Genomic DNA, 19,461 nt, shown 5'->3' with positions numbered 1-19,461 from the left:
AGGAGGGCCATGGGCCCTGGGGGCCGACAGGCCCGTGGGCGCACTGCACCAGGCCTGCTCGCTATCCGACTGGGCCTGCAGGCTGGGGGCCAGGCCGGAATGTATGCAAATCTCGGGCGGAGCAGGGCCTGATGGGAGAAAGGACCTGTGCTGCAATGTGCCTCTTCTGCTGAGCTCTGCCTGCCGGAGCTTCCCCCTGAACGTGGGACAGGCAGCTCTGCAGGCGCTCGGGGCTTCCGGGAGGGCTGGGGCTGGGTCAGGGCCTGCCTTCTCACCCTCGCTTAGCGGGGATTCCAGAACAGGCCCAACCCCTGCCCTCTTGCTCGCAACTCATACTTACCTGGCAGGGGAGCATCTGTGATCAACAAGGCAGATCTCCCAGGGTGAGGCTCATCCATTGCACATCGGATTTGCTGACCCCTGCGATGTCCCCAAATGCGGGATACTCGACTGCATTATTTCTGGTAGTGGGGGACTGCGTTCGCGCTATCCCCTGATTTATTGGTCAAAGAAAGAAAAAGTTTAGTGTGCAGAGTCAGCTTGTTTACACACGGAGCCCCTGGTCTTGCAGCAGAGTTTCTTAAGTCACGTGTGTGAGTAGGTAGCCTCTGAATGTTGCTGCAGTCCAGAGGGCCAGCATTCACTGGAGGGGTCAAGTGCACAGGCGCCTAGCACCGATCGGGCACGATCGGGCGTTGCCTTCACGGCGTTGCCGTGTCCTGCTGGGGAGCACCCCACCCAAGACGCTCTTGTTAAGCGGGGTGGCCTGTCGGCTCAGGAGGGCCATGGGCCCTGGGGGCCGACAGGCCAGTGGGCGCACTGCACCAGGCCTGCTCGCTATCCGACTGGGCCTGCAGGCTGGGGGCCAGGCCGGAATGTATGCAAATCTCGGGCGGAGCAGGGCCTGATGGGAGAAAGGACCTGTGCTGCAATGTGCCTCTTCTGCTGAGCTCTGCCTGCCGGAGCTTCCCCCTGAACGTGGGACAGGCAGCTCTGCAGGCGCTCGGGGCTTCCGGGAGGGCTGGGGCTGGGTCAGGGCCTGCCTTCTCACCCTCGCTTAGCGGGGATTCCAGAACAGGCCCAACCCCTGCCCTCTTGCTCGCAACTCATACTTACCTGGCAGGGGAGCATCTGTGATCAACAAGGCAGATCTCCCAGGGTGAGGCTCATCCATTGCACATCGGATTTGCTGACCCCTGCGATGTCCCCAAATGCGGGATACTCGACTGCATTATTTCTGGTAGTGGGGGACTGCGTTCGCGCTATCCCCTGATTTATTGGTCAAAGAAAGAAAAAGTTTAGTGTGCAGAGTCAGCTTGTTTACACACGGAGCCCCTGGTCTTGCAGCAGAGTTTCTTAAGTCACGTGTGTGAGTAGGTAGCCTCTGAATGTTGCTGCAGTCCAGAGGGCCAGCATTCACTGGAGGGGTCAAGTGCACAGGCGCCTAGCACCGATCGGGCACGATCGGGCGTTGCCTTCACGGCGTTGCCGTGTCCTGCTGGGGAGCACCCCACCCAAGACGCTCTTGTTAAGCGGGGTGGCCTGTCGGCTCAGGAGGGCCATGGGCCCTGGGGGCCGACAGGCCAGTGGGCGCACTGCACCAGGCCTGCTCGCTATCCGACTGGGCCTGCAGGCTGGGGGCCAGGCCGGAATGTATGCAAATCTCGGGCGGAGCAGGGCCTGATGGGAGAAAGGACCTGTGCTGCAATGTGCCTCTTCTGCTGAGCTCTGCCTGCCGGAGCTTCCCCCTGAACGTGGGACAGGCAGCTCTGCAGGCGCTCGGGGCTTCCGGGAGGGCTGGGGCTGGGTCAGGGCCTGCCTTCTCACCCTCGCTTAGCGGGGATTCCAGAACAGGCCCAACCCCTGCCCTCTTGCTCGCAACTCATACTTACCTGGCAGGGGAGCATCTGTGATCAACAAGGCAGATCTCCCAGGGTGAGGCTCATCCATTGCACATCGGATTTGCTGACCCCTGCGATGTCCCCAAATGCGGGATACTCGACTGCATTATTTCTGGTAGTGGGGCACTGCGTTCGCGCTATCCCCTGATTTATTGGTCAAAGAAAGAAAAAGTTTAGTGTGCAGAGTCAGCTTGTTTACACACGGAGCCCCTGGTCTTGCAGCAGAGTTTCTTAAGTCACGTGTGTGAGTAGGTAGCCTCTGAATGTTGCTGCAGTCCAGAGGGCCAGCATTCACTGGAGGGGTCAAGTGCACAGGCGCCTAGCACCGATCGGGCACGATCGGGCGTTGCCGTGTCCTGCTGGGGAGCACCCCACCCAAGACGCTCTTGTTAAGCGGGGTGGCCTGTCGGCTCAGGAGGGCCATGGGCCCTGGGGGCCGACAGGCCAGTGGGCGCACTGCACCAGGCCTGCTCGCTATCCGACTGGGCCTGCAGGCTGGGGGCCAGGCCGGAATGTATGCAAATCTCGGGCGGAGCAGGGCCTGATGGGAGAAAGGACCTGTGCTGCAATGTGCCTCTTCTGCTGAGCTCTGCCTGCCGGAGCTTCCCCCTGAACGTGGGACAGGCAGCTCTGCAGGCGCTCGGGGCTTCCGGGAGGGCTGGGGCTGGGTCAGGGCCTGCCTTCTCACCCTCGCTTAGCGGGGATTCCAGAACAGGCCCAACCCCTGCCCTCTTGCTCGCAACTCATACTTACCTGGCAGGGGAGCATCTGTGATCAACAAGGCAGATCTCCCAGGGTGAGGCTCATCCATTGCACATCGGATTTGCTGACCCCTGCGATGTCCCCAAATGCGGGATACTCGACTGCATTATTTCTGGTAGTGGGGGACTGCGTTCGCGCTATCCCCTGATTTATTGGTCAAAGAAAGAAAAAGTTTAGTGTGCAGAGTCAGCTTGTTTACACACGGAGCCCCTGGTCTTGCAGCAGAGTTTCTTAAGTCACGTGTGTGAGTAGGTAGCCTCTGAATGTTGCTGCAGTCCAGAGGGCCAGCATTCACTGGAGGGGTCAAGTGCACAGGCGCCTAGCACCGATCGGGCACGATCGGGCGTTGCCTTCACGGCGTTGCCGTGTCCTGCTGGGGAGCACCCCACCCAAGACGCTCTTGTTAAGCGGGGTGGCCTGTCGGCTCAGGAGGGCCATGGGCCCTGGGGGCCGACAGGCCAGTGGGCGCACTGCACCAGGCCTGCTCGCTATCCGACTGGGCCTGCAGGCTGGGGGCCAGGCCGGAATGTATGCAAATCTCGGGCGGAGCAGGGCCTGATGGGAGAAAGGACCTGTGCTGCAATGTGCCTCTTCTGCTGAGCTCTGCCTGCCGGAGCTTCCCCCTGAACGTGGGACAGGCAGCTCTGCAGGCGCTCGGGGCTTCCGGGAGGGCTGGGGCTGGGTCAGGGCCTGCCTTCTCACCCTCGCTTAGCGGGGATTCCAGAACAGGCCCAACCCCTGCCCTCTTGCTCGCAACTCATACTTACCTGGCAGGGGAGCATCTGTGATCAACAAGGCAGATCTCCCAGGGTGAGGCTCATCCATTGCACATCGGATTTGCTGACCCCTGCGATGTCCCCAAATGCGGGATACTCGACTGCATTATTTCTGGTAGTGGGGGACTGCGTTCGCGCTATCCCCTGATTTATTGGTCAAAGAAAGAAAAAGTTTAGTGTGCAGAGTCAGCTTGTTTACACACGGAGCCCCTGGTCTTGCAGCAGAGTTTCTTAAGTCACGTGTGTGAGTAGGTAGCCTCTGAATGTTGCTGCAGTCCAGAGGGCCAGCATTCACTGGAGGGGTCAAGTGCACAGGCGCCTAGCACCGATCGGGCACGATCGGGCGTTGCCTTCACGGCGTTGCCGTGTCCTGCTGGGGAGCACCCCACCCAAGACGCTCTTGTTAAGCGGGGTGGCCTGTCGGCTCAGGAGGGCCATGGGCCCTGGGGGCCGACAGGCCAGTGGGCGCACTGCACCAGGCCTGCTCGCTATCCGACTGGGCCTGCAGGCTGGCGGCCAGGCCGGAATTTATGCAAATCTCGTGCGGAGCAGGGCCTGATGGGAGAAAGGACCTGTGCTGCAATGTGCCTCTTCTGCTGAGCTCTGCCTGCCGGAGCTTCCCCCTGAACGTGGGACAGGCAGCTCTGCAGGCGCTCGGGGCTTCCGGGAGGGCTAGGGCTGGGTCAGGGCCTGCCTTCTCACCCTCGCTTAGCGGGGATTCCAGAACAGGCCCAACCCCTGCCCTCTTGCTCGCAACTCATACTTACCTGGCAGGGGAGCATCTGTGATCAACAAGGCAGATCTCCCAGGGTGAGGCTCATCCATTGCACATCGGATTTGCTGACCCCTGCGATGTCCCCAAATGCGGGATACTCGACTGCATTATTTCTGGTAGTGGGGGACTGCGTTCGCGCTATCCCCTGATTTATTGGTCAAAGAAAGAAAAAGTTTAGTGTGCAGAGTCAGCTTGTTTACACACGGAGCCCCTGGTCTTGCAGCAGAGTTTCTTAAGTCACGTGTGTGAGTAGGTAGCCTCTGAATGTTGCTGCAGTCCAGAGGGCCAGCATTCACTGGAGGGGTCAAGTGCACAGGCGCCTAACCCCAGACTTGTGCGCCCCATGATATCAGGGGCCCCAGTAGTTCTTGAAGCCGCCCTGCCCCGCCCCGCCCGGGCTCTGTTATCACGGCCAGGCCCTCCAACCTTAAGAAGTCCCATCCAGCTCCTGGGGATTGGGGGGGGGGGGGGTTCACTGGCTACCAGCTGCCGCCGGCCCCGTCCGAGCACCGATCGGGCACGATCGGGCGTTGCCTTCACGGCGTTGCCGTGTCCTGCTGGGGAGCACCCCACCCAAGACGCTCTTGTTAAGCGGGGTGGCCTGTCGGCTCAGGAGGGCCATGGGCCCTGGGGGCCGACAGGCCAGTGGGCGCACTGCACCAGGCCTGCTCGCTATCCGACTGGGCCTGCAGGCTGGGGGCCAGGCCGGAATGTATGCAAATCTCGGGCGGAGCAGGGCCTGATGGGAGAAAGGACCTGTGCTGCAATGTGCCTCTTCTGCTGAGCTCTGCCTGCCGGAGCTTCCCCCTGAACGTGGGACAGGCAGCTCTGCAGGCGCTCGGGGCTTCCGGGAGGGCTGGGGCTGGGTCAGGGCCTGCCTTCTCACCCTCGCTTAGCGGGGATTCCAGAACAGGCCCAACCCCTGCCCTCTTGCTCGCAACTCATACTTACCTGGCAGGGGAGCATCTGTGATCAACAAGGCAGATCTCCCAGGGTGAGGCTCATCCATTGCACATCGGATTTGCTGACCCCTGCGATGTCCCCAAATGCGGGATACTCGACTGCATTATTTCTGGTAGTGGGGGACTGCGTTCGCGCTATCCCCTGATTTATTGGTCAAAGAAAGAAAAAGTTTAGTGTGCAGAGTCAGCTTGTTTACACACGGAGCCCCTGGTCTTGCAGCAGAGTTTCTTAAGTCACGTGTGTGAGTAGGTAGCCTCTGAATGTTGCTGCAGTCCAGAGGGCCAGCATTCACTGGAGGGGTCAAGTGCACAGGCGCCTAGCACCGATCGGGCACGATCGGGCGTTGCCTTCACGGCGTTGCCGTGTCCTGCTGGGGAGCACCCCACCCAAGACGCTCTTGTTAAGCGGGGTGGCCTGTCGGCTCAGGAGGGCCATGGGCCCTGGGGGCCGACAGGCCAGTGGGCGCACTGCACCAGGCCTGCTCGCTATCCGACTGGGCCTGCAGGCTGGGGGCCAGGCCGGAATGTATGCAAATCTCGGGCGGAGCAGGGCCTGATGGGAGAAAGGACCTGTGCTGCAATGTGCCTCTTCTGCTGAGCTCTGCCTGCCGGAGCTTCCCCCTGAACGTGGGACAGGCAGCTCTGCAGGCGCTCGGGGCTTCCGGGAGGGCTGGGGCTGGGTCAGGGCCTGCCTTCTCACCCTCGCTTAGCGGGGATTCCAGAACAGGCCCAACCCCTGCCCTCTTGCTCGCAACTCATACTTACCTGGCAGGGGAGCATCTGTGATCAACAAGGCAGATCTCCCAGGGTGAGGCTCATCCATTGCACATCGGATTTGCTGACCCCTGCGATGTCCCCAAATGCGGGATACTCGACTGCATTATTTCTGGTAGTGGGGGACTGCGTTCGCGCTATCCCCTGATTTATTGGTCAAAGAAAGAAAAAGTTTAGTGTGCAGAGTCAGCTTGTTTACACACGGAGCCCCTGGTCTTGCAGCAGAGTTTCTTAAGTCACGTGTGTGAGTAGGTAGCCTCTGAATGTTGCTGCAGTCCAGAGGGCCAGCATTCACTGGAGGGGTCAAGTGCACAGGCGCCTAGCACCGATCGGGCACGATCGGGCGTTGCCTTCACGGCGTTGCCGTGTCCTGCTGGGGAGCACCCCACCCAAGACGCTCTTGTTAAGCGGGGTGGCCTGTCGGCTCAGGAGGGCCATGGGCCCTGGGGGCCGACAGGCCAGTGGGCGCACTGCACCAGGCCTGCTCGCTATCCGACTGGGCCTGCAGGCTGGGGGCCAGGCCGGAATGTATGCAAATCTCGGGCGGAGCAGGGCCTGATGGGAGAAAGGACCTGTGCTGCAATGTGCCTCTTCTGCTGAGCTCTGCCTGCCGGAGCTTCCCCCTGAACGTGGGACAGGCAGCTCTGCAGGCGCTCGGGGCTTCCGGGAGGGCTGGGGCTGGGTCAGGGCCTGCCTTCTCACCCTCGCTTAGCGGGGATTCCAGAACAGGCCCAACCCCTGCCCTCTTGCTCGCAACTCATACTTACCTGGCAGGGGAGCATCTGTGATCAACAAGGCAGATCTCCCAGGGTGAGGCTCATCCATTGCACATCGGATTTGCTGACCCCTGCGATGTCCCCAAATGCGGGATACTCGACTGCATTATTTCTGGTAGTGGGGCACTGCGTTCGCGCTATCCCCTGATTTATTGGTCAAAGAAAGAAAAAGTTTAGTGTGCAGAGTCAGCTTGTTTACACACGGAGCCCCTGGTCTTGCAGCAGAGTTTCTTAAGTCACGTGTGTGAGTAGGTAGCCTCTGAATGTTGCTGCAGTCCAGAGGGCCAGCATTCACTGGAGGGGTCAAGTGCACAGGCGCCTAGCACCGATCGGGCACGATCGGGCGTTGCCTTCACGGCGTTGCCGTGTCCTGCTGGGGAGCACCCCACCCAAGACGCTCTTGTTAAGCGGGGTGGCCTGTCGGCTCAGGAGGGCCATGGGCCCTGGGGGCCGACAGGCCAGTGGGCGCACTGCACCAGGCCTGCTCGCTATCCGACTGGGCCTGCAGGCTGGGGGCCAGGCCGGAATGTATGCAAATCTCGGGCGGAGCAGGGCCTGATGGGAGAAAGGACCTGTGCTGCAATGTGCCTCTTCTGCTGAGCTCTGCCTGCCGGAGCTTCCCCCTGAACGTGGGACAGGCAGCTCTGCAGGCGCTCGGGGCTTCCGGGAGGGCTGGGGCTGGGTCAGGGCCTGCCTTCTCACCCTCGCTTAGCGGGGATTCCAGAACAGGCCCAACCCCTGCCCTCTTGCTCGCAACTCATACTTACCTGGCAGGGGAGCATCTGTGATCAACAAGGCAGATCTCCCAGGGTGAGGCTCATCCATTGCACATCGGATTTGCTGACCCCTGCGATGTCCCCAAATGCGGGATACTCGACTGCATTATTTCTGGTAGTGGGGGACTGCGTTCGCGCTATCCCCTGATTTATTGGTCAAAGAAAGAAAAAGTTTAGTGTGCAGAGTCAGCTTGTTTACACACGGAGCCCCTGGTCTTGCAGCAGAGTTTCTTAAGTCACGTGTGTGAGTAGGTAGCCTCTGAATGTTGCTGCAGTCCAGAGGGCCAGCATTCACTGGAGGGGTCAAGTGCACAGGCGCCTAGCACCGATCGGGCACGATCGGGCGTTGCCTTCACGGCGTTGCCGTGTCCTGCTGGGGAGCACCCCACCCAAGACGCTCTTGTTAAGCGGGGTGGCCTGTCGGCTCAGGAGGGCCATGGGCCCTGGGGGCCGACAGGCCAGTGGGCGCACTGCACCAGGCCTGCTCGCTATCCGACTGGGCCTGCAGGCTGGGGGCCAGGCCGGAATGTTTGCAAATCTCGGGCGGAGCAGGGCCTGATGGGAGAAAGGACCTGTGCTGCAATGTGCCTCTTCTGCTGAGCTCTGCCTGCCGGAGCTTCCCCCTGAACGTGGGACAGGCAGCTCTGCAGGCGCTCGGGGCTTCCGGGAGGGCTGGGGCTGGGTCAGGGCCTGCCTTCTCACCCTCGCTTAGCGGGGATTCCAGAACAGGCCCAACCCCTGCCCTCTTGCTCGCAACTCATACTTACCTGGCAGGGGAGCATCTGTGATCAACAAGGCAGATCTCCCAGGGTGAGGCTCATCCATTGCACATCGGATTTGCTGACCCCTGCGATGTCCCCAAATGCGGGATACTCGACTGCATTATTTCTGGTAGTGGGGGACTGCGTTCGCGCTATCCCCTGATTTATTGGTCAAAGAAAGAAAAAGTTTAGTGTGCAGAGTCAGCTTGTTTACACACGGAGCCCCTGGTCTTGCAGCAGAGTTTCTTAAGTCACGTGTGTGAGTAGGTAGCCTCTGAATGTTGCTGCAGTCCAGAGGGCCAGCATTCACTGGAGGGGTCAAGTGCACAGGCGCCTAGCACCGATCGGGCACGATCGGGCGTTGCCTTCACGGCGTTGCCGTGTCCTGCTGGGGAGCACCCCACCCAAGACGCTCTTGTTAAGCGGGGTGGCCTGTCGGCTCAGGAGGGCCATGGGCCCTGGGGGCCGACAGGCCAGTGGGCGCACTGCACCAGGCCTGCTCGCTATCCGACTGGGCCTGCAGGCTGGCGGCCAGGCCGGAATTTATGCAAATCTCGTGCGGAGCAGGGCCTGATGGGAGAAAGGACCTGTGCTGCAATGTGCCTCTTCTGCTGAGCTCTGCCTGCCGGAGCTTCCCCCTGAACGTGGGACAGGCAGCTCTGCAGGCGCTCGGGGCTTCCGGGAGGGCTAGGGCTGGGTCAGGGCCTGCCTTCTCACCCTCGCTTAGCGGGGATTCCAGAACAGGCCCAACCCCTGCCCTCTTGCTCGCAACTCATACTTACCTGGCAGGGGAGCATCTGTGATCAACAAGGCAGATCTCCCAGGGTGAGGCTCATCCATTGCACATCGGATTTGCTGACCCCTGCGATGTCCCCAAATGCGGGATACTCGACTGCATTATTTCTGGTAGTGGGAGACTGCGTTCGCGCTATCCCCTGATTTATTGGTCAAAGAAAGAAAAAGTTTAGTGTGCAGAGTCAGCTTGTTTACACACGGAGCCCCTGGTCTTGCAGCAGAGTTTCTTAAGTCACGTGTGTGAGTAGGTAGCCTCTGAATGTTGCTGCAGTCCAGAGGGCCAGCATTCACTGGAGGGGTCAAGTGCACAGGCGCCTAACCCCAGACTTGTGCGCCCCATGATATCAGGGGCCCCAGTAGTTCTTGAAGCCGCCCTGCCCCGCCCCGCCCGGGCTCTGTTATCACGGCCAGGCCCTCCAACCTTAAGAAGTCCCATCCAGCTCCTGGGGATTGGGGGGGGGGGGGGTTCACTGGCTACCAGCTGCCGCCGGCCCCGTCCGAGCACCAATCGGGCACGATCGGGCGTTGCCTTCACGGCGTTGCCGTGTCCTGCTGGGGAGCACCCCACCCAAGACGCTCTTGTTAAGCGGGGTGGCCTGTCGGCTCAGGAGGGCCATGGGCCCTGGGGGCCGACAGGCCAGTGGGCGCACTGCACCAGGCCTGCTCGCTATCCGACTGGGCCTGCAGGCTGGGGGCCAGGCCGGAATGTATGCAAATCTCGGGCGGAGCAGGGCCTGATGGGAGAAAGGACCTGTGCTGCAATGTGCCTCTTCTGCTGAGCTCTGCCTGCCGGAGCTTCCCCCTGAACGTGGGACAGGCAGCTCTGCAGGCGCTCGGGGCTTCCGGGAGGGCTGGGGCTGGGTCAGGGCCTGCCTTCTCACCCTCGCTTAGCGGGGATTCCAGAACAGGCCCAACCCCTGCCCTCTTGCTCGCAACTCATACTTACCTGGCAGGGGAGCATCTGTGATCAACAAGGCAGATCTCCCAGGGTGAGGCTCATCCATTGCACATCGGATTTGCTGACCCCTGCGATGTCCCCAAATGCGGGATACTCGACTGCATTATTTCTGGTAGTGGGGGACTGCGTTCGCGCTATCCCCTGATTTATTGGTCAAAGAAAGAAAAAGTTTAGTGTGCAGAGTCAGCTTGTTTACACACGGAGCCCCTGGTCTTGCAGCAGAGTTTCTTAAGTCACGTGTGTGAGTAGGTAGCCTCTGAATGTTGCTGCAGTCCAGAGGGCCAGCATTCACTGGAGGGGTCAAGTGCACAGGCGCCTAGCACCGATCGGGCACGATCGGGCGTTGCCTTCACGGCGTTGCCGTGTCCTGCTGGGGAGCACCCCACCCAAGACGCTCTTGTTAAGCGGGGTGGCCTGTCGGCTCAGGAGGGCCATGGGCCCTGGGGGCCGACAGGCCAGTGGGCGCACTGCACCAGGCCTGCTCGCTATCCGACTGGGCCTGCAGGCTGGGGGCCAGGCCGGAATGTATGCAAATCTCGGGCGGAGCAGGGCCTGATGGGAGAAAGGACCTGTGCTGCAATGTGCCTCTTCTGCTGAGCTCTGCCTGCCGGAGCTTCCCCCTGAACGTGGGACAGGCAGCTCTGCAGGCGCTCGGGGCTTCCGGGAGGGCTGGGGCTGGGTCAGGGCCTGCCTTCTCACCCTCGCTTAGCGGGGATTCCAGAACAGGCCCAACCCCTGCCCTCTTGCTCGCAACTCATACTTACCTGGCAGGGGAGCATCTGTGATCAACAAGGCAGATCTCCCAGGGTGAGGCTCATCCATTGCACATCGGATTTGCTGACCCCTGCGATGTCCCCAAATGCGGGATACTCGACTGCATTATTTCTGGTAGTGGGGGACTGCGTTCGCGCTATCCCCTGATTTATTGGTCAAAGAAAGAAAAAGTTTAGTGTGCAGAGTCAGCTTGTTTACACACGGAGCCCCTGGTCTTGCAGCAGAGTTTCTTAAGTCACGTGTGTGAGTAGGTAGCCTCTGAATGTTGCTGCAGTCCAGAGGGCCAGCATTCACTGGAGGGGTCAAGTGCACAGGCGCCTAGCACCGATCGGGCACGATCGGGCGTTGCCTTCACGGCGTTGCCGTGTCCTGCTGGGGAGCACCCCACCCAAGACGCTCTTGTTAAGCGGGGTGGCCTGTCGGCTCAGGAGGGCCATGGGCCCTGGGGGCCGACAGGCCAGTGGGCGCACTGCACCAGGCCTGCTCGCTATCCGACTGGGCCTGCAGGCTGGGGGCCAGGCCGGAATGTATGCAAATCTCGGGCGGAGCAGGGCCTGATGGGAGAAAGGACCTGTGCTGCAATGTGCCTCTTCTGCTGAGCTCTGCCTGCCGGAGCTTCCCCCTGAACGTGGGACAGGCAGCTCTGCAGGCGCTCGGGGCTTCCGGGAGGGCTGGGGCTGGGTCAGGGCCTGCCTTCTCACCCTCGCTTAGCGGGGATTCCAGAACAGGCCCAACCCCTGCCCTCTTGCTCGCAACTCATACTTACCTGGCAGGGGAGCATCTGTGATCAACAAGGCAGATCTCCCAGGGTGAGGCTCATCCATTGCACATCGGATTTGCTGACCCCTGCGATGTCCCCAAATGCGGGATACTCGACTGCATTATTTCTGGTAGTGGGGCACTGCGTTCGCGCTATCCCCTGATTTATTGGTCAAAGAAAGAAAAAGTTTAGTGTGCAGAGTCAGCTTGTTTACACACGGAGCCCCTGGTCTTGCAGCAGAGTTTCTTAAGTCACGTGTGTGAGTAGGTAGCCTCTGAATGTTGCTGCAGTCCAGAGGGCCAGCATTCACTGGAGGGGTCAAGTGCACAGGCGCCTAGCACCGATCGGGCACGATCGGGCGTTGCCTTCACGGCGTTGCCGTGTCCTGCTGGGGAGCACCCCACCCAAGACGCTCTTGTTAAGCGGGGTGGCCTGTCGGCTCAGGAGGGCCATGGGCCCTGGGGGCCGACAGGCCAGTGGGCGCACTGCACCAGGCCTGCTCGCTATCCGACTGGGCCTGCAGGCTGGGGGCCAGGCCGGAATGTATGCAAATCTCGGGCGGAGCAGGGCCTGATGGGAGAAAGGACCTGTGCTGCAATGTGCCTCTTCTGCTGAGCTCTGCCTGCCGGAGCTTCCCCCTGAACGTGGGACAGGCAGCTCTGCAGGCGCTCGGGGCTTCCGGGAGGGCTGGGGCTGGGTCAGGGCCTGCCTTCTCACCCTCGCTTAGCGGGGATTCCAGAACAGGCCCAACCCCTGCCCTCTTGCTCGCAACTCATACTTACCTGGCAGGGGAGCATCTGTGATCAACAAGGCAGATCTCCCAGGGTGAGGCTCATCCATTGCACATCGGATTTGCTGACCCCTGCGATGTCCCCAAATGCGGGATACTCGACTGCATTATTTCTGGTAGTGGGGGACTGCGTTCGCGCTATCCCCTGATTTATTGGTCAAAGAAAGAAAAAGTTTAGTGTGCAGAGTCAGCTTGTTTACACACGGAGCCCCTGGTCTTGCAGCAGAGTTTCTTAAGTCACGTGTGTGAGTAGGTAGCCTCTGAATGTTGCTGCAGTCCAGAGGGCCAGCATTCACTGGAGGGGTCAAGTGCACAGGCGCCTAGCACCGATCGGGCACGATCGGGCGTTGCCTTCACGGCGTTGCCGTGTCCTGCTGGGGAGCACCCCACCCAAGACGCTCTTGTTAAGCGGGGTGGCCTGTCGGCTCAGGAGGGCCATGGGCCCTGGGGGCCGACAGGCCAGTGGGCGCACTGCACCAGGCCTGCTCGCTATCCGACTGGGCCTGCAGGCTGGGGGCCAGGCCGGAATGTATGCAAATCTCGGGCGGAGCAGGGCCTGATGGGAGAAAGGACCTGTGCTGCAATGTGCCTCTTCTGCTGAGCTCTGCCTGCCGGAGCTTCCCCCTGAACGTGGGACAGGCAGCTCTGCAGGCGCTCGGGGCTTCCGGGAGGGCTGGGGCTGGGTCAGGGCCTGCCTTCTCACCCTCGCTTAGCGGGGATTCCAGAACAGGCCCAACCCCTGCCCTCTTGCTCGCAACTCATACTTACCTGGCAGGGGAGCATCTGTGATCAACAAGGCAGATCTCCCAGGGTGAGGCTCATCCATTGCACATCGGATTTGCTGACCCCTGCGATGTCCCCAAATGCGGGATACTCGACTGCATTATTTCTGGTAGTGGGGGACTGCGTTCGCGCTATCCCCTGATTTATTGGTCAAAGAAAGAAAAAGTTTAGTGTGCAGAGTCAGCTTGTTTACACACGGAGCCCCTGGTCTTGCAGCAGAGTTTCTTAAGTCACGTGTGTGAGTAGGTAGCCTCTGAATGTTGCTGCAGTCCAGAGGGCCAGCATTCACTGGAGGGGTCAAGTGCACAGGCGCCTAGCACCGATCGGGCACGATCGGGCGTTGCCTTCACGGCGTTGCCGTGTCCTGCTGGGGAGCACCCCACCCAAGACGCTCTTGTTAAGCGGGGTGGCCTGTCGGCTCAGGAGGGCCATGGGCCCTGGGGGCCGACAGGCCAGTGGGCGCACTGCACCAGGCCTGCTCGCTATCCGACTGGGCCTGCAGGCTGGGGGCCAGGCCGGAATGTATGCAAATCTCGGGCGGAGCAGGGCCTGATGGGAGAAAGGACCTGTGCTGCAATGTGCCTCTTCTGCTGAGCTCTGCCTGCCGGAGCTTCCCCCTGAACGTGGGACAGGCAGCTCTGCAGGCGCTCGGGGCTTCCGGGAGGGCTGGGGCTGGGTCAGGGCCTGCCTTCTCACCCTCGCTTAGCGGGGATTCCAGAACAGGCCCAACCCCTGCCCTCTTGCTCGCAACTCATACTTACCTGGCAGGGGAGCATCTGTGATCAACAAGGCAGATCTCCCAGGGTGAGGCTCATCCATTGCACATCGGATTTGCTGACCCCTGCGATGTCCCCAAATGCGGGATACTCGACTGCATTATTTCTGGTAGTGGGGGACTGCGTTCGCGCTATCCCCTGATTTATTGGTCAAAGAAAGAAAAAGTTTAGTGTGCAGAGTCAGCTTGTTTACACACGGAGCCCCTGGTCTTGCAGCAGAGTTTCTTAAGTCACGTGTGTGAGTAGGTAGCCTCTGAATGTTGCTGCAGTCCAGAGGGCCAGCATTCACTGGAGGGGTCAAGTGCACAGGCGCCTAGCACCGATCGGGCACGATCGGGCGTTGCCTTCACGGCGTTGCCGTGTCCTGCTGGGGAGCACCCCACCCAAGACGCTCTTGTTAAGCGGGGTGGCCTGTCGGCTCAGGAGGGCCATGGGCCCTGGGGGCCGACAGGCCAGTGGGCGCACTGCACCAGGCCTGCTCGCTATCCGACTGGGCCTGCAGGCTGGGGGCCAGGCCGGAATGTATGCAAATCTCGGGCGGAGCAGGGCCTGATGGGAGAAAGGACCTGTGCTGCAATGTGCCTCTTCTGCTGAGCTCTGCCTGCCGGAGCTTCCCCCTGAACGTGGGACAGGCAGCTCTGCAGGCGCTCGGGGCTTCCGGGAGGGCTGGGGCTGGGTCAGGGCCTGCCTTCTCACCCTCGCTTAGCGGGGATTCCAGAACAGGCCCAACCCCTGCCCTCTTGCTCGCAACTCATACTTACCTGGCAGGGGAGCATCTGTGATCAACAAGGCAGATCTCCCAGGGTGAGGCTCATCCATTGCACATCGGATTTGCTGACCCCTGCGATGTCCCCAAATGCGGGATACTCGACTGCATTATTTCTGGTAGTGGGGCACTGCGTTCGCGCTATCCCCTGATTTATTGGTCAAAGAAAGAAAAAGTTTAGTGTGCAGAGTCAGCTTGTTTACACACGGAGCCCCTGGTCTTGCAGCAGAGTTTCTTAAGTCACGTGTGTGAGTAGGTAGCCTCTGAATGTTGCTGCAGTCCAGAGGGCCAGCATTCACTGGAGGGGTCAAGTGCACAGGCGCCTAGCACCGATCGGGCACGATCGGGCGTTGCCTTCACGGCGTTGCCGTGTCCTGCTGGGGAGCACCCCACCCAAGACGCTCTTGTTAAGCGGGGTGGCCTGTCGGCTCAGGAGGGCCATGGGCCCTGGGGGCCGACAGGCCAGTGGGCGCACTGCACCAGGCCTGCTCGCTATCCGACTGGGCCTGCAGGCTGGGGGCCAGGCCGGAATGTATGCAAATCTCGGGCGGAGCAGGGCCTGATGGGAGAAAGGACCTGTGCTGCAATGTGCCTCTTCTGCTGAGCTCTGCCTGCCGGAGCTTCCCCCTGAACGTGGGACAGGCAGCTCTGCAGGCGCTCGGGGCTTCCGGGAGGGCTGGGGCTGGGTCAGGGCCTGCCTTCTCACCCTCGCTTAGCGGGGATTCCAGAACAGGCCCAACCCCTGCCCTCTTGCTCGCAACTCATACTTACCTGGCAGGGGAGCATCTGTGATCAACAAGGCAGATCTCCCAGGGTGAGGCTCATCCATTGCACATCGGATTTGCTGACCCCTGCGATGTCCCCAAATGCGGGATACTCGACTGCATTATTTCTGGTAGTGGGGGACTGCGTTCGCGCTATCCCCTGATTTATTGGTCAAAGAAAGAAAAAGTTTAGTGTGCAGAGTCAGCTTGTTTACACACGGAGCCCCTGGTCTTGCAGCAGAGTTTCTTAAGTCACGTGTGTGAGTAGGTAGCCTCTGAATGTTGCTGCAGTCCAGAGGGCCAGCATTCACTGGAGGGGTCAAGTGCACAGGCGCCTAGCACCGATCGGGCACGATCGGGCGTTGCCTTCACGGCGTTGCCGTGTCCTGCTGGGGAGCACCCCACCCAAGACGCTCTTGTTAAGCGGGGTGGCCTGTCGGCTCAGGAGGGCCATGGGCCCTGGGGGCCGACAGGCCAGTGGGCGCACTGCACCAGGCCTGCTCGCTATCCGACTGGGCCTGCAGGCTGGGGGCCAGGCCGGAATGTTTGCAAATCTCGGGCGGAGCAGGGCCTGATGGGAGAAAGGACCTGTGCTGCAATGTGCCTCTTCTGCTGAGCTCTGCCTGCCGGAGCTTCCCCCTGAACGTGGGACAGGCAGCTCTGCAGGCGCTCGGGGCTTCCGGGAGGGCTGGGGCTGGGTCAGGGCCTGCCTTCTCACCCTCGCTTAGCGGGGATTCCAGAACAGGCCCAACCCCTGCCCTCTTGCTCGCAACTCATACTTACCTGGCAGGGGAGCATCTGTGATCAACAAGGCAGATCTCCCAGGGTGAGGCTCATCCATTGCACATCGGATTTGCTGACCCCTGCGATGTCCCCAAATGCGGGATACTCGACTGCATTATTTCTGGTAGTGGGGGACTGCGTTCGCGCTATCCCCTGATTTATTGGTCAAAGAAAGAAAAAGTTTAGTGTGCAGAGTCAGCTTGTTTACACACGGAGCCCCTGGTCTTGCAGCAGAGTTTCTTAAGTCACGTGTGTGAGTAGGTAGCCTCTGAATGTTGCTGCAGTCCAGAGGGCCAGCATTCACTGGAGGGGTCAAGTGCACAGGCGCCTAACCCCAGACTTGTGCGCCCCATGATATCAGGGGCCCCAGTAGTTCTTGAAGCCGCCCTGCCCCGCCCCGCCCGGGCTCTGTTATCACGGCCAGGCCCTCCAACCTTAAGAAGTCCCATCCAGCTCCTGGGGATTGGGGGGGGGGGGGGTTCACTGGCTACCAGCTGCCGCCGGCCCCGTCCGAGCACCAATCGGGCACGATCGGGCGTTGCCTTCACGGCGTTGCCGTGTCCTGCTGGGGAGCACCCCACCCAAGACGCTCTTGTTAAGCGGGGTGGCCTGTCGGCTCAGGAGGGCCATGGGCCCTGGGGGCCGACAGGCCAGTGGGCGCACTGCACCAGGCCTGCTCGCTATCCGACTGGGCCTGCAGGCTGGGGGCCAGGCCGGAATGTATGCAAATCTCGGGCGGAGCAGGGCCTGATGGGAGAAAGGACCTGTGCTGCAATGTGCCTCTTCTGCTGAGCTCTGCCTGCCGGAGCTTCCCCCTGAACGTGGGACAGGCAGCTCTGCAGGCGCTCGGGGCTTCCGGGAGGGCTGGGGCTGGGTCAGGGCCTGCCTTCTCACCCTCGCTTAGCGGGGATTCCAGAACAGGCCCAACCCCTGCCCTCTTGCTCGCAACTCATACTTACCTGGCAGGGGAGCATCTGTGATCAACAAGGCAGATCTCCCAGGGTGAGGCTCATCCATTGCACATCGGATTTGCTGACCCCTGCGATGTCCCCAAATGCGGGATACTCGACTGCATTATTTCTGGTAGTGGGGCACTGCGTTCGCGCTATCCCCTGATTTATTGGTCAAAGAAAGAAAAAGTTTAGTGTGCAGAGTCAGCTTGTTTACACACGGAGCCCCTGGTCTTGCAGCAGAGTTTCTTAAGTCACGTGTGTGAGTAGGTAGCCTCTGAATGTTGCTGCAGTCCAGAGGGCCAGCATTCACTGGAGGGGTCAAGTGCACAGGCGCCTAGCACCGATCGGGCACGATCGGGCGTTGCCTTCACGGCGTTGCCGTGTCCTGCTGGGGAGCACCCCACCCAAGACGCTCTTGTTAAGCGGGGTGGCCTGTCGGCTCAGGAGGGCCATGGGCCCTGGGGGCCGACAGGCCAGTGGGCGCACTGCACCAGGCCTGCTCGCTATCCGACTGGGCCTGCAGGCTGGGGGCCAGGCCGGAATGTATGCAAATCTCGGGCGGAGCAGGGCCTGATGGGAGAAAGGACCTGTGCTGCAATGTGCCTCTTCTGCTGAGCTCTGCCTGCCGGAGCTTCCCCCTGAACGTGGGACAGGCAGCTCTGCAGGCGCTCGGGGCTTCCGGGAGGGCTGGGGCTGGGTCAGGGCCTGCCTTCTCACCCTCGCTTAGCGGGGATTCCAGAACAGGCCCAACCCCTGCCCTCTTGCTCGCAACTCATACTTACCTGGCAGGGGAGCATCTGTGATCAACAAGGCAGATCTCCCAGGGTGAGGCTCATCCATTGCACATCGGATTTGCTGACCCCTGCGATGTCCCCAAATGCGGGATACTCGACTGCATTATTTCTGGTAGTGGGGGACTGCGTTCGCGCTATCCCCTGATTTATTGGTCAAAGAAAGAAAAAGTTTAGTGTGCAGAGTCAGCTTGTTTACACACGGAGCCCCTGGTCTTGCAGCAGAGTTTCTTAAGTCACGTGTGTGAGTAGGTAGCCTCTGAATGTTGCTGCAGTCCAGAGGGCCAGCATTCACTGGAGGGGTCAAGTGCACAGGCGCCTAGCACCGATCGGGCACGATCGGGCGTTGCCTTCACGGCGTTGCCGTGTCCTGCTGGGGAGCACCCCACCCAAGACGCTCTTGTTAAGCGGGGTGGCCTGTCGGCTCAGGAGGGCCATGGGCCCTGGGGGCCGACAGGCCAGTGGGCGCACTGCACCAGGCCTGCTCGCTATCCGACTGGGCCTGCAGGCTGGGGGCCAGGCCGGAATGTATGCAAATCTCGGGCGGAGCAGGGCCTGATGGGAGAAAGGACCTGTGCTGCAATGTGCCTCTTCTGCTGAGCTCTGCCTGCCGGAGCTTCCCCCTGAACGTGGGACAGGCAGCTCTGCAGGCGCTCGGGGCTTCCGGGAGGGCTGGGGCTGGGTCAGGGCCTGCCTTCTCACCCTCGCTTAGCGGGGATTCCAGAACAGGCCCAACCCCTGCCCTCTTGCTCGCAACTCATACTTACCTGGCAGGGGAGCATCTGTGATCAACAAGGCAGATCTCCCAGGGTGAGGCTCATCCATTGCACATCGGATTTGCTGACCCCTGCGATGTCCCCAAATGCGGGATACTCGACTGCATTATTTCTGGTAGTGGGGGACTGCGTTCGCGCTATCCCCTGATTTATTGGTCAAAGAAAGAAAAAGTTTAGTGTGCAGAGTCAGCTTGTTTACACACGGAGCCCCTGGTCTTGCAGCAGAGTTTCTTAAGTCACGTGTGTGAGTAGGTAGCCTCTGAATGTTGCTGCAGTCCAGAGGGCCAGCATTCACTGGAGGGGTCAAGTGCACAGGCGCCTAGCACCGATCGGGCACGATCGGGCGTTGCCTTCACGGCGTTGCCGTGTCCTGCTGGGGAGCACCCCACCCAAGACGCTCTTGTTAAGCGGGGTGGCCTGTCGGCTCAGGAGGGCCATGGGCCCTGGGGGCCGACAGGCCAGTGGGCGCACTGCACCAGGCCTGCTCGCTATCCGACTGGGCCTGCAGGCTGGGGGCCAGGCCGGAATGTATGCAAATCTCGGGCGGAGCAGGGCCTGATGGGAGAAAGGACCTGTGCTGCAATGTGCCTCTTCTGCTGAGCTCTGCCTGCCGGAGCTTCCCCCTGAACGTGGGACAGGCAGCTCTGCAGGCGCTCGGGGCTTCCGGGAGGGCTGGGGCTGGGTCAGGGCCTGCCTTCTCACCCTCGCTTAGCGGGGATTCCAGAACAG

General features: G+C 61.0%; 24 non-coding genes across 24 annotated transcripts; all 24 read left to right on the top strand.

Annotated features, from left to right (window-relative positions):
• Window positions 1-332: 332 nt before the first annotated feature.
• Window positions 333-496, top strand: LOC138499127 (U1 spliceosomal RNA). The gene has a single exon (XR_011279161.1). It is a non-coding gene; the product is annotated as a U1 spliceosomal RNA (small nuclear RNA).
• Window positions 497-1,108: 612 nt separating this feature from the next.
• Window positions 1,109-1,272, top strand: LOC138499126 (U1 spliceosomal RNA). Its single transcript, XR_011279160.1, has one exon. It is a non-coding gene; the product is annotated as a U1 spliceosomal RNA (small nuclear RNA).
• Window positions 1,273-1,884: 612 nt separating this feature from the next.
• On the top strand, window positions 1,885-2,048 carry LOC138498926 (U1 spliceosomal RNA). The gene has a single exon (XR_011279018.1). It is a non-coding gene; the product is annotated as a U1 spliceosomal RNA (small nuclear RNA).
• Window positions 2,049-2,646: 598 nt separating this feature from the next.
• On the top strand, window positions 2,647-2,810 carry LOC138499124 (U1 spliceosomal RNA). Its single transcript, XR_011279158.1, has one exon. It is a non-coding gene; the product is annotated as a U1 spliceosomal RNA (small nuclear RNA).
• Window positions 2,811-3,422: 612 nt separating this feature from the next.
• Window positions 3,423-3,586, top strand: LOC138499123 (U1 spliceosomal RNA). Its single transcript, XR_011279157.1, has one exon. It is a non-coding gene; the product is annotated as a U1 spliceosomal RNA (small nuclear RNA).
• A 612-nt stretch (window positions 3,587-4,198) lies between these two features.
• Window positions 4,199-4,362, top strand: LOC138499122 (U1 spliceosomal RNA). The gene has a single exon (XR_011279156.1). It is a non-coding gene; the product is annotated as a U1 spliceosomal RNA (small nuclear RNA).
• A 795-nt stretch (window positions 4,363-5,157) lies between these two features.
• LOC138499121 (U1 spliceosomal RNA) lies at window positions 5,158-5,321 on the top strand. The gene has a single exon (XR_011279155.1). It is a non-coding gene; the product is annotated as a U1 spliceosomal RNA (small nuclear RNA).
• A 612-nt stretch (window positions 5,322-5,933) lies between these two features.
• On the top strand, window positions 5,934-6,097 carry LOC138499120 (U1 spliceosomal RNA). Its single transcript, XR_011279154.1, has one exon. It is a non-coding gene; the product is annotated as a U1 spliceosomal RNA (small nuclear RNA).
• Window positions 6,098-6,709: 612 nt separating this feature from the next.
• Window positions 6,710-6,873, top strand: LOC138498925 (U1 spliceosomal RNA). Its single transcript, XR_011279017.1, has one exon. It is a non-coding gene; the product is annotated as a U1 spliceosomal RNA (small nuclear RNA).
• Window positions 6,874-7,485: 612 nt separating this feature from the next.
• Window positions 7,486-7,649, top strand: LOC138499119 (U1 spliceosomal RNA). The gene has a single exon (XR_011279153.1). It is a non-coding gene; the product is annotated as a U1 spliceosomal RNA (small nuclear RNA).
• A 612-nt stretch (window positions 7,650-8,261) lies between these two features.
• LOC138499118 (U1 spliceosomal RNA) lies at window positions 8,262-8,425 on the top strand. Its single transcript, XR_011279152.1, has one exon. It is a non-coding gene; the product is annotated as a U1 spliceosomal RNA (small nuclear RNA).
• A 612-nt stretch (window positions 8,426-9,037) lies between these two features.
• LOC138498934 (U1 spliceosomal RNA) lies at window positions 9,038-9,201 on the top strand. Its single transcript, XR_011279025.1, has one exon. It is a non-coding gene; the product is annotated as a U1 spliceosomal RNA (small nuclear RNA).
• Window positions 9,202-9,996: 795 nt separating this feature from the next.
• On the top strand, window positions 9,997-10,160 carry LOC138499116 (U1 spliceosomal RNA). Its single transcript, XR_011279151.1, has one exon. It is a non-coding gene; the product is annotated as a U1 spliceosomal RNA (small nuclear RNA).
• A 612-nt stretch (window positions 10,161-10,772) lies between these two features.
• Window positions 10,773-10,936, top strand: LOC138499115 (U1 spliceosomal RNA). The gene has a single exon (XR_011279150.1). It is a non-coding gene; the product is annotated as a U1 spliceosomal RNA (small nuclear RNA).
• A 612-nt stretch (window positions 10,937-11,548) lies between these two features.
• LOC138498924 (U1 spliceosomal RNA) lies at window positions 11,549-11,712 on the top strand. Its single transcript, XR_011279016.1, has one exon. It is a non-coding gene; the product is annotated as a U1 spliceosomal RNA (small nuclear RNA).
• A 612-nt stretch (window positions 11,713-12,324) lies between these two features.
• On the top strand, window positions 12,325-12,488 carry LOC138499114 (U1 spliceosomal RNA). The gene has a single exon (XR_011279149.1). It is a non-coding gene; the product is annotated as a U1 spliceosomal RNA (small nuclear RNA).
• Window positions 12,489-13,100: 612 nt separating this feature from the next.
• On the top strand, window positions 13,101-13,264 carry LOC138499112 (U1 spliceosomal RNA). The gene has a single exon (XR_011279147.1). It is a non-coding gene; the product is annotated as a U1 spliceosomal RNA (small nuclear RNA).
• Window positions 13,265-13,876: 612 nt separating this feature from the next.
• LOC138499111 (U1 spliceosomal RNA) lies at window positions 13,877-14,040 on the top strand. The gene has a single exon (XR_011279146.1). It is a non-coding gene; the product is annotated as a U1 spliceosomal RNA (small nuclear RNA).
• A 612-nt stretch (window positions 14,041-14,652) lies between these two features.
• LOC138498923 (U1 spliceosomal RNA) lies at window positions 14,653-14,816 on the top strand. The gene has a single exon (XR_011279015.1). It is a non-coding gene; the product is annotated as a U1 spliceosomal RNA (small nuclear RNA).
• Window positions 14,817-15,428: 612 nt separating this feature from the next.
• On the top strand, window positions 15,429-15,592 carry LOC138499110 (U1 spliceosomal RNA). Its single transcript, XR_011279145.1, has one exon. It is a non-coding gene; the product is annotated as a U1 spliceosomal RNA (small nuclear RNA).
• A 612-nt stretch (window positions 15,593-16,204) lies between these two features.
• LOC138499109 (U1 spliceosomal RNA) lies at window positions 16,205-16,368 on the top strand. Its single transcript, XR_011279144.1, has one exon. It is a non-coding gene; the product is annotated as a U1 spliceosomal RNA (small nuclear RNA).
• Window positions 16,369-17,163: 795 nt separating this feature from the next.
• On the top strand, window positions 17,164-17,327 carry LOC138498922 (U1 spliceosomal RNA). Its single transcript, XR_011279014.1, has one exon. It is a non-coding gene; the product is annotated as a U1 spliceosomal RNA (small nuclear RNA).
• A 612-nt stretch (window positions 17,328-17,939) lies between these two features.
• Window positions 17,940-18,103, top strand: LOC138499108 (U1 spliceosomal RNA). Its single transcript, XR_011279143.1, has one exon. It is a non-coding gene; the product is annotated as a U1 spliceosomal RNA (small nuclear RNA).
• A 612-nt stretch (window positions 18,104-18,715) lies between these two features.
• LOC138499107 (U1 spliceosomal RNA) lies at window positions 18,716-18,879 on the top strand. Its single transcript, XR_011279142.1, has one exon. It is a non-coding gene; the product is annotated as a U1 spliceosomal RNA (small nuclear RNA).
• The last annotated feature ends 582 nt before the right edge of the window (window positions 18,880-19,461 follow it).

The sequence above is a fragment of the Ambystoma mexicanum genome, chromosome 5q (genome assembly GCF_040938575.1).
Source record: "Ambystoma mexicanum isolate Mex_15411 chromosome 5q, UKY_AmexF1_1, whole genome shotgun sequence".
In the NCBI taxonomy this organism is placed as follows: Eukaryota; Metazoa; Chordata; class Amphibia; order Caudata; family Ambystomatidae; genus Ambystoma; species Ambystoma mexicanum.
Note: the sequence above shows the minus strand (reverse complement) of the source record. Positions and strands in the feature narration are given on the sequence as shown.